The 8853-nt window shown below is 43.3% G+C and overlaps 1 protein-coding gene across 2 annotated transcripts in view; it reads right to left on the reverse strand.

The window, feature by feature from the left end:
- The window catches only part of Znf438 (zinc finger protein 438), a 181287-nt gene that overhangs the window by 141647 nt on the left and 30787 nt on the right, over positions 1-8853 (reverse strand). The window contains exon 1 of one of the 2 annotated variants that reach the window (XM_028778197.1): positions 585-620. The exons of the other annotated variant lie outside the window; for it this stretch is intronic. The gene's annotated coding sequence lies outside the window, so the exon portion shown is untranslated. Of the gene's footprint in view, positions 1-584; positions 621-8853 lie in introns of those variants that run through there. 2 annotated transcript variants of the gene reach the window in all.

Consider the following 8853-nt stretch of genomic DNA (forward strand, 5'->3'; position numbering starts at 1 on the left):
GAATATGTGTGTAGGGAAGGCAAAGCCCTGAGAAAGACCCTTACATACAAATGGATTACCACATTCCTCAGAATAATGGTGTCTTAACTATTATGTAGGATTACATAGCTTAGGTTAGCTCACAGGGTTTCAAGACATTGCAGCCCTATGGAAAGGAGAATAAAGAAGGCTTGAGACAACACAGCATGTAATTTGTCATTTGGGCATTCGCAGGACCCAAGGAAAGTGGGACACCGGGCAGCTAGTCTTTGAGTGGGTTCTCCATCCCAGACTTTATCAAAGAATTTTAAGGAGGGCCTCGCCAGTTCCCCGTTCCCAGGCCTTAGTCGCCCGCTCTCGGCTGTCACAGGCCAGCGGGAAAGGTGAGAGCCAGGCTCATAAACGGCCTCGCCTCCATAAGCCGGCGCTGCAGGGAGGGCGCGCTCCCACCGGGGCGGCCACCAGCCCGGCGTCACGCTCGGCAGCTACCGTGTGTCCCGAGGCTTCCCGGTGCCCGCGGCCAACACCGCGACCGCGACAGCGAGCAGCCCGCAGGCCCCGCGAGCCCCGCAAGCCAGGCAGCTGCAGGATCCTCGCAAACTTACAGTTTTCCTACTGCGTACGCGTCACGGCGGGGTGACGTCACGGGCCGGCTTCAACGAGGTCAGCCCGCGGGCGCGGCGCTCCGGCCTAGGCCCCGCCTCCAGCGCGCGGCGGGAGACTCCCCGTCCCGCCCTGCCTCGACCTGCGCGCAAGCGCACGCGACTAACTGCCGCGTGCCTGTGAGCTTCGCAGGCTGGCGCGCTTAGGCGGCCACTCTTCACCATCTTCACACAGCCCCAGAGGCGAGAAGGTCGGGGGTCGAGCGACATAAGGGGAGAGACCACGGGAACAAATCAAGTTCTCGCCTGGGCTTGGGGCGGGCGAAAGGGTTCTTACGTAGTTCTTCCTCAAACACTGCCTTCCTCCCCTCACCTGTTCACTAAAACTGCTACAGGTTTGGTAACAGACACTGTTCTCCGCCGGGGTCATAGGGGCACGTTTCCCATGGTCCTTTGCGCTGTCTCACTTCGGCCCGACCCAGCCACGCCCGCCCGCCCGCCCGCGCGCGCCTGGCCAGACACGCCCACCAAGAGTAGACCCCGCCCTTCTAGGCCAACCACTGAAAGGCACGCCCACGTCCGGCTAGGCGACGCCTCTAGACCCGCCCTTCCGGCTCCGGCTTTTTGCTGTCTCCGCTGCAGAGCGGCCCCGCCCTCCCTGTAAGCTGTCTATTGCTGAAGGATGCATCTTTTACTTTTCTATGGCATTTCCCTTTTTAGCCCCAGGAAACCTTTTACAAGTCACCTGTTAAGCTTAACAAGTAGTGACCTGTGAAACTTTCCAACCAACCATCTATGAGGAAAGCCCAGCTGTTTTAAGTCCAGCTCTGGATAAAAGACCACTGCAAAGAAAGGGCAGAGTGGACCACAGAATCTGAAGACTTGAAATTAGCTTCCTAGGAGCCTCACTTTACTCCTTTGGACTGAAAATAGTAAACCTGATTTTAAAAAAAGCAGTTCAAACTGTGTTGGAGCTAGTCTTAGAAGAGGATATACTAAATACAACATATATTCAGTATATAATTAAGTATATATATTCAGGATATAATTTATAGGCAAATAGCCGGGTCAGAGATTTTGCGTGGCAGCTCCTGTATCTAAATCTAAAACAATGATTTGTTTACACTTTACTTTGGGAATGACAGCTGGAAAATGGTGGCTTTAAACTGGAGATGAGAGCTGGTTGAAAATAAACTTCACTAAAATGGAAGGAGAGTTGAATTCCGTGCCAGCCTAAGCAACAGAGTTCTGGGACAGTCTGGACCAAAGAGATCTTGCCTCAAAAATGTGAAGTACAACAATAATGTATTCCAGGAAAATAGACATAATTCATTTTAAAAGAACTTAATCTGTGCATTTAAATACCATACAATGTTGTGATTCTTATCAAATGACGTAAGATAAATTTGTAGTCTGTACATAATTTTAACAAGGCTTTTATTTTGTGCAACAATATAGAAAAAATATCATTTTAAAACTTCCACATATCTTTACATTGTGGTATTTATTTTTCATTAAGAACAATTTTAATATACCATGTTTTCATTATTCACATATTTGTAAGTCTTCTATATCATTTCTCAAAAACATGAATTTTTCTAAAGTAATCTTCTAGCTAATACCTGAGATTCTCCTACAGGCAAATGTCATGTGTAATTTTTTTTAGAGTAGAAATACTATGTACCAAAAGTGCTAAATGTTTTTAGTATAAGTTTTAGTATACAACTTGATAAAATATTACCAAATGGATTATTTGATCGTTCAGTGTTATTTCCCATAATGCCACAAGTATGTTTGTGTGTGTAGGATGTGTGTTGGTATGTGTGCATGAGTGTGTGTGTATGTGTGTGTGCTGGCCTATATGAGTACCAAGGTATACATGTGGAAATCTGAGAAAAGCTTCTCTTATGGTCCTAGCCTTGTACCTTGTTTGAGGCAAGGTTTCTGTTGGTTATTGGTATGCCGTAGATTAGCTGGCCCAGAAGTTTCCAGCAATTCTCCTGGCTCTCCCTCCCATCTCACTATAGGAGCATTCTGATTACAGATTGGAGTTACTCCAATTGTAATTGGAGTTAAAATCCAATTTTATATGGATTCTTAAGATTTGAACTCAGGTCCTTATACTTATGCAGCAAGCAAGCATTTTACCCACTGAGCCATATCCCCAGTCTCACACACATATTTTTAAACACCTGCACCTTCATGCAAGAAAGAAGTAAATGTGTTAAACAAAAGACAGAAAAGAGAACTTGAATGTCAAATAGAAATGTGGAAGAAGTGGCTAAGAAGTACACACTAACTATGTTAAATATCTCTGATGTGGGATACATCCACCTGTGAAAGATGGTATTATAGAATATACTCACATAGAAGCACAGTCACATTTGGTGGGGCTTCTGTAATGAACTGGAATTTAGTCTAAATGAGAAAAGCGAAGCTACCATGGAAATATTTCTTGTAGAGAGAGGAGCTGCAAGCAGAGCTGCCTTTAAGAAATAGATGCCTGCACTGTCCAGGTTCAACACTTGGAATACTAAGGCACTCCACCCTTAGTCTTGGGGGTGTTGCTTTATTCTTGAGATTCTTTCATTTTGATATCTGCTGCCCCTGGCAATCTACTTTCCAGAGTCCTCTACTTCAATACACATAATACTTGCCTTATTTCTACTGAGCAAGCTGAATAAAGCCCCACCTCATCCTTGCAAACAATGGCTGATGTCCCCTGGGTTTTTATATGCCAAGGACCACCCTTGAAACTGGGTGTATACTGTAATTATTACTATCTTACCCACTGGGCAAGCAGGATTGCAAGAGACAAAGTCAGATGCAGGTTACAGATAATGAAAAGCAGAAAAAAGACTTGAAGCCTTACTTCCTAACCCGCACTCATAATAATCATTGATCTGTATGATTTCATGTGAAAAAATAATAACTTACGAAGCAACGAAATAAACAGAAAGTCTAAAAAACATTATGTAAAATTTAACTCAAAACAGTGACCACTACCCACTACACTGGGTTGAATATCCCAGCCCACAACTCTTGCAGAAAACTCCTGCTCTGCTGGAGGCCAAGTCAATACTAGGAACCCCAGAGACCAAGCCAATTCCTGGAACCCCAGAGGCCACACAAGTCACCCAAACCCCAGCAGACACACCCTATAGGACCTGAAGACTCAATGGTCGCTAGAGCCACAGACCACTCAGGCCAGAAGACCAGAGATGAAACAGAAACCAAGGGAAAGAACATCCATCCAACAAAGATAAACTCAAAAGTTGGCACCTAACCCCAAACCTAGAGGTCTGGTAAGAGGCCTGACTAGAGGCCAGGTAAGGACACAGTCAAAACAACCAGATAAACAACAGTGACACTACAAGAATCCAGATGTCTTACTACAGCAAGCCTTGCATATTCCAACACAGCTGAAGAGCAAGAAAAGAAAGAACCTTAAATCCAATCCTATGAGGAAGATAGAGGCTCTTAAACAAGAAATTAATAAATCCCTTGAGGAATCCAGGAAAATACAAACAGGTGAAGGATATGAATAAGACTGTTCAAGACCTGAAAATGGAAATATAAGCAGTAAAGAAAACACAAACCAAGAGAATCCTGGATATGGAAAATTTAAGTAAGAGAACAGGAACTACAGACACAAGCATCACCAATAGAATACAAGAGATGGAAGAGAGAATCTCAAGCATAGACAATACAATCAAAGAAGATGCTAAATTTAAAGTTACTGACACAAACATAATGGAAATATGGGAAACTATGGAAAGACAAAATCTAAGAATAATAGGAATAGAAGAAGGAGAAGAATCTTAGCTCAAAAACTGACAAAATATATTTAACAATATCATAGATGAAAATTTCCCTAAACTAAAGAAAGAAATGCATATAAACATTCCACTAAAATCAGGGGCAAGACAAGGCTCTCCAACTCTCTCTGTATCTATTTAATATAGTACTTGAAGTTTTAACTAGAGCAATAAGAAAACAAAAGGAGATCAAGTGGATACAAGTTGTAAAGAAGTCAATGTATTGCTATGTGCAGATGATATGATAGTATACATAAGTGACCCCAAAAATTCTACCGGGGAACTTCTACAGCTACAAACATCTTTAACAAAGTGGCTAGATACAAGATTAACTAAAAATAAATAAATAAATAAATAAATAAATAAATATCTGTATCCCTCCTATATATAAGCAATAAACGACTGAAAAAGAAATCAGGGTAACAATATCCTTCACAATAGTCACGAATCATATCAAATATCTAAAGGTGACTCTAACCAAGTAAGTGAAAGACCTGGATGCCAAGAACTTCAAATCTTTGAAGAAAGAAATTGAAAAAGATATCAGAAGATGGGAAGATTTCCCATGCTCATGGATTGGTAGGATTAACATAGTAAAAATGACCATCTTACCAAAAACAATATATAGATTCAATGCAATTCCCATCAAAACTCCAAGGGCAGTTCTTCACAGATCTTGAAAATAAAAACAAAACTCAACTTCATATGGAATAGTTAAAACAATCCAGTACAATAAAAGAACTTCCAAAGGAAAGGTATGATCGTCCCTGGTTTCAAACTGTACTACAGAGCTAGAGTAATAAAAAACTACATGGCATTGACTTTAAGACAGCCAGGCAGATCAATGTAATCGAATCAAAGGCCCAGATGTAAATCCACATACCCACGGACATCTGACTTTTGACAAAAAAAAAAAAGCCAAAATTATACATTGGGAAAAAGCATCTTTAATAAATAATAAATGGTGCTGGTCTAACTGGCTGCCTGTAAAAGACTACAAATAGATCCATATCTATCATGTTGCACAAAACCCAAGTTCAAGTGGATCAAAGACCTCAACATAACCAGATACACTGAACCTGATAGAAGAGAAAGTGAGGAAGAGCCCTGAATACATCGAGAGAGAAGACATCCTCCTGAACAGAACACCTATAGAACAGGCACTGAGGTTAGTAATTAATAAATGGGACCTCATAACACCAAAAAGCTTCTGTAAGGCTGAAGAAAATGTCAATAGGACAAAATGATAGCCTACATAATAGGAAAAGATCTTCACCAACCCCACATCTGACAGAGAGCTAACTTCCAAAATATATAAAGAACTCAAGAAATTAGGCATCAATAATCCAAATAATTCAATTAAAAATTGGGCACAGATCTAAACAGAGAATTCTTAGCAAAGGAATCTCAAATGGCCAAGAAGCACATGAAGACATGTTCAACATCCTTAGTAATCAGGGAAATGGAAATCAAAATGACTCTGAGATTCTATCTTATACCTGTCAGAATGGCAAAGATCAAAAACACAAGTGACAGCTTGTGTTATTTAGGATGTGGAGCAAGAGGAACACTTCTCCATTGCTGATGGAAATACAAATATATACCGCCACTTTGTAATCAATATGGTAGTTTCTCAGAAAATTGGAGGAAAAAAATTTACCTCAAGACCCAGGAGTTATTGATAATAGCACCATTTCCTGGGCATATAACCAAAGGATGTTCCATGAACACATCACAAAGGATGGAACATATCACAAAGACACTTGCACAACTATGTTCATAGTAGCTTTATTCTTAATAACCAGAAACTGGAAACAACCTAGAAGATGTCCCTCAACCAAAGAATGGATAAAGAGAATCTGGTACATTTATACAATGGAATATTACTCAGCTGTTAAAAAAAATAATATCATGAAATTTGCAGGCAAATAGATGCAACTAGAAAATATCATCCCAAGTGAAGTAACCCAAACCCCAAAAGACAATCATGGTATGTACTCGCTTGTCAGTAGCTATTAGCTATATAATAAAGGATATCCATGCTACAATCTACAGACCCAGAGAAGCTGAGTAACAAGGAGGACTTAAGGGCTAATGTATGAATCTCCCTAGGAAGGAGAACTAAAATAGACACTGGAGATGGATGGGTGGTGGAAGAATAAGGGTACTGAGAAAGTGGAGAGGGGAAGGACAGTAAAAGGATGGAAAGAGAGAAAATTGGAATTGGGAGACATTGCCAGGACAAGCTAGCAACCTAAAGTAAATTAGGTTTTCCTAATGGAAATTCCCAGGGTGACCCTAGCTAGGACTACTAGCCATGGCAGATATGGAGCCTGAGCTGGCCATCTCCTATAACTAGGCAAGCCTTCCAGTAGAGGGATTGGGATACCAACCCAGCCATAAAACCTTCAACCTAAACTTTTTTTCCTGCCTACAAAATGTGCTGTGTGGCACAGAAATTGTAGAAGTGGCCAACCAATGACTAGTCCAGCTTGAGGGCCATGCCACGAGAAGGAGCCCATCCCTGACATTGGCTAAAAGGCTAGGACCCAGAGGCTATAGCCCAGAGACCTAGGATAGAACCAAACACAATTGGCAAAAAAAGTAAAAAGAAAAAGTGTTAATGAAATGATTCCTAATGATACTCTGCTGTACTCATAGCTTGGCATCTAGCCAATGTCATCACAGAGGCTTCATCCAGCAACTGATGGAAATAGATACAGAGACCCAACGGAGCTTGGGAAATCTGGCTGAAGAGGGAGAGGAAGGATTGTAGGAGCCAGAGGGGTCAAGGATACCACAAGAAAACTCACAAAATCAACTAACCAGGGCTCATAGGGGCTCACAGAGACTGAACCAACAACCAGCGAGCCTGCATGGGTCTGATGTAGGCCCTCTGCATATATGTTACAGTTGTGGAGCTTGGTCTTCTTGTGAGCTTGCTAGCAGTGGGAGTAGGGGCTACCTCTGACTGTTTTCTCTGCTCTTTGGACCATTTTCCTCCTGCTGGGTTGCCTCATTCAGCCTTAGTAAGAGAGGAGGTACCTAGTCTTACTACAACTTGATATGCCAAATTTGGTTGATATCCATGGGAGACTTGGGCTTTTCTGAAGAGAAGCTGAGAAAGAGTAGATGTGGGGGCAGAGGGGAAGTGGGGGGTAGGAGGGACTGGGAGGGAAGGAGGGAGGGAAAACTGCAGTCAGGATGTAAAAAGTACTAACTAACTAAATAAAACACTGGCCACTGTGTATTACTACTGTCCCAATGTCCCATTCTGTTTCTAGCAGATGATTCTGTTTTTAAGGTGCCCACTGTGGCCCAGTAAGTTAAATTTGTGCATCAATGTATTTCCACCTTAAGAAATAGAAAACATAAAGTGCCTGATTTACTGCATGTAATAAAAATAATCTTGGTCAGGTGTGGTGACCCCTGTCTTTAGTCCTTGTACTCTAGAGGCAGTGGCAGGCAGATCTCTGTGACTTCAAGATCAGCCAGGTCTGTGTAGTAAACTATAGGCTAGCCAGAGAGCATATGTCAGAAAAAGAAGAAATGGGGGGGGGGAGTGAGGGGGTGAGGAGAGAGGAGGATCTTCCTGAAAACACTAGTTTGTGGTCACTATTTGTTTTACACAGGCACCATAACCTCTTTAAACTTCAAAGTCAGATTTATCTGGGAGGAGGGAGCCTTAATTAAGAATGCCTGTGGGAGGTGGGAGGGAGAGGTGTGTGGGAGATGATGGCCCTTCCCCCACCCCTCACCACCTGCAGTAGTGACAGCTGGCCTCTGAGACCCTGAGAGCTGAAGAGCTGGTCCTTCCCTTCACTGACTATAGCATTCAGAAGAGTGGACCTTGCCTGGGCAACACAGTGGAGCTAGCTCTGTTGGCAAAGGCATAGATGAGCCAACCCCTATGGTGTAAGAGCCAGACATGCAAGGCCCAGAGCCTCTCCAGCTACAGCACTTGGGAGACTGCATCCTCATCTGAACAGGGCAGCACAGTGGAGTACACTCTGGAGGTGTGGGTGAGCATGAGCTAGCCCTGGGGGCAAGAAAGCAGGAGAGCTGACCCTGCCTTCTGCCAGTGGCTCCATTGGGTGGGCTAGCTGGAACAGTGCTGGAGAGCTAGACCTGTTGCTGTGGATGTAGAAGTGCCAGCAGGCTGACAAGCTCAGCTACCACCCATGTCCAGATCCAGGGCTTTGAGTTGGTGTTGGTATCATGCTCTGAACCCAGTGACATCACATCTAGGCAGTGGGGGATGGGGGCTTACCCGTTCTAGGCTAGGCTAGTAAGCGTGGATCTCTTTTGGGAGCTGGTGTGATAGAAACCTGCAGATTCTATGTCCCGGGTTTCGGCACCATTGATGTGTTTATAAAAAGATAAAGAGAGTATGTTCTGTGGGTGTGTGGAGAGGTATGGGGGAAGGGGTTGTCTCAGCAGGCCCATGCCAAGGC

Source organism: Grammomys surdaster, unplaced genomic scaffold, assembly GCF_004785775.1.
Source record: "Grammomys surdaster isolate TR1022 unplaced genomic scaffold, NIH_TR_1.0 328, whole genome shotgun sequence".
Classification (NCBI taxonomy): Eukaryota; Metazoa; Chordata; class Mammalia; order Rodentia; family Muridae; genus Grammomys; species Grammomys surdaster.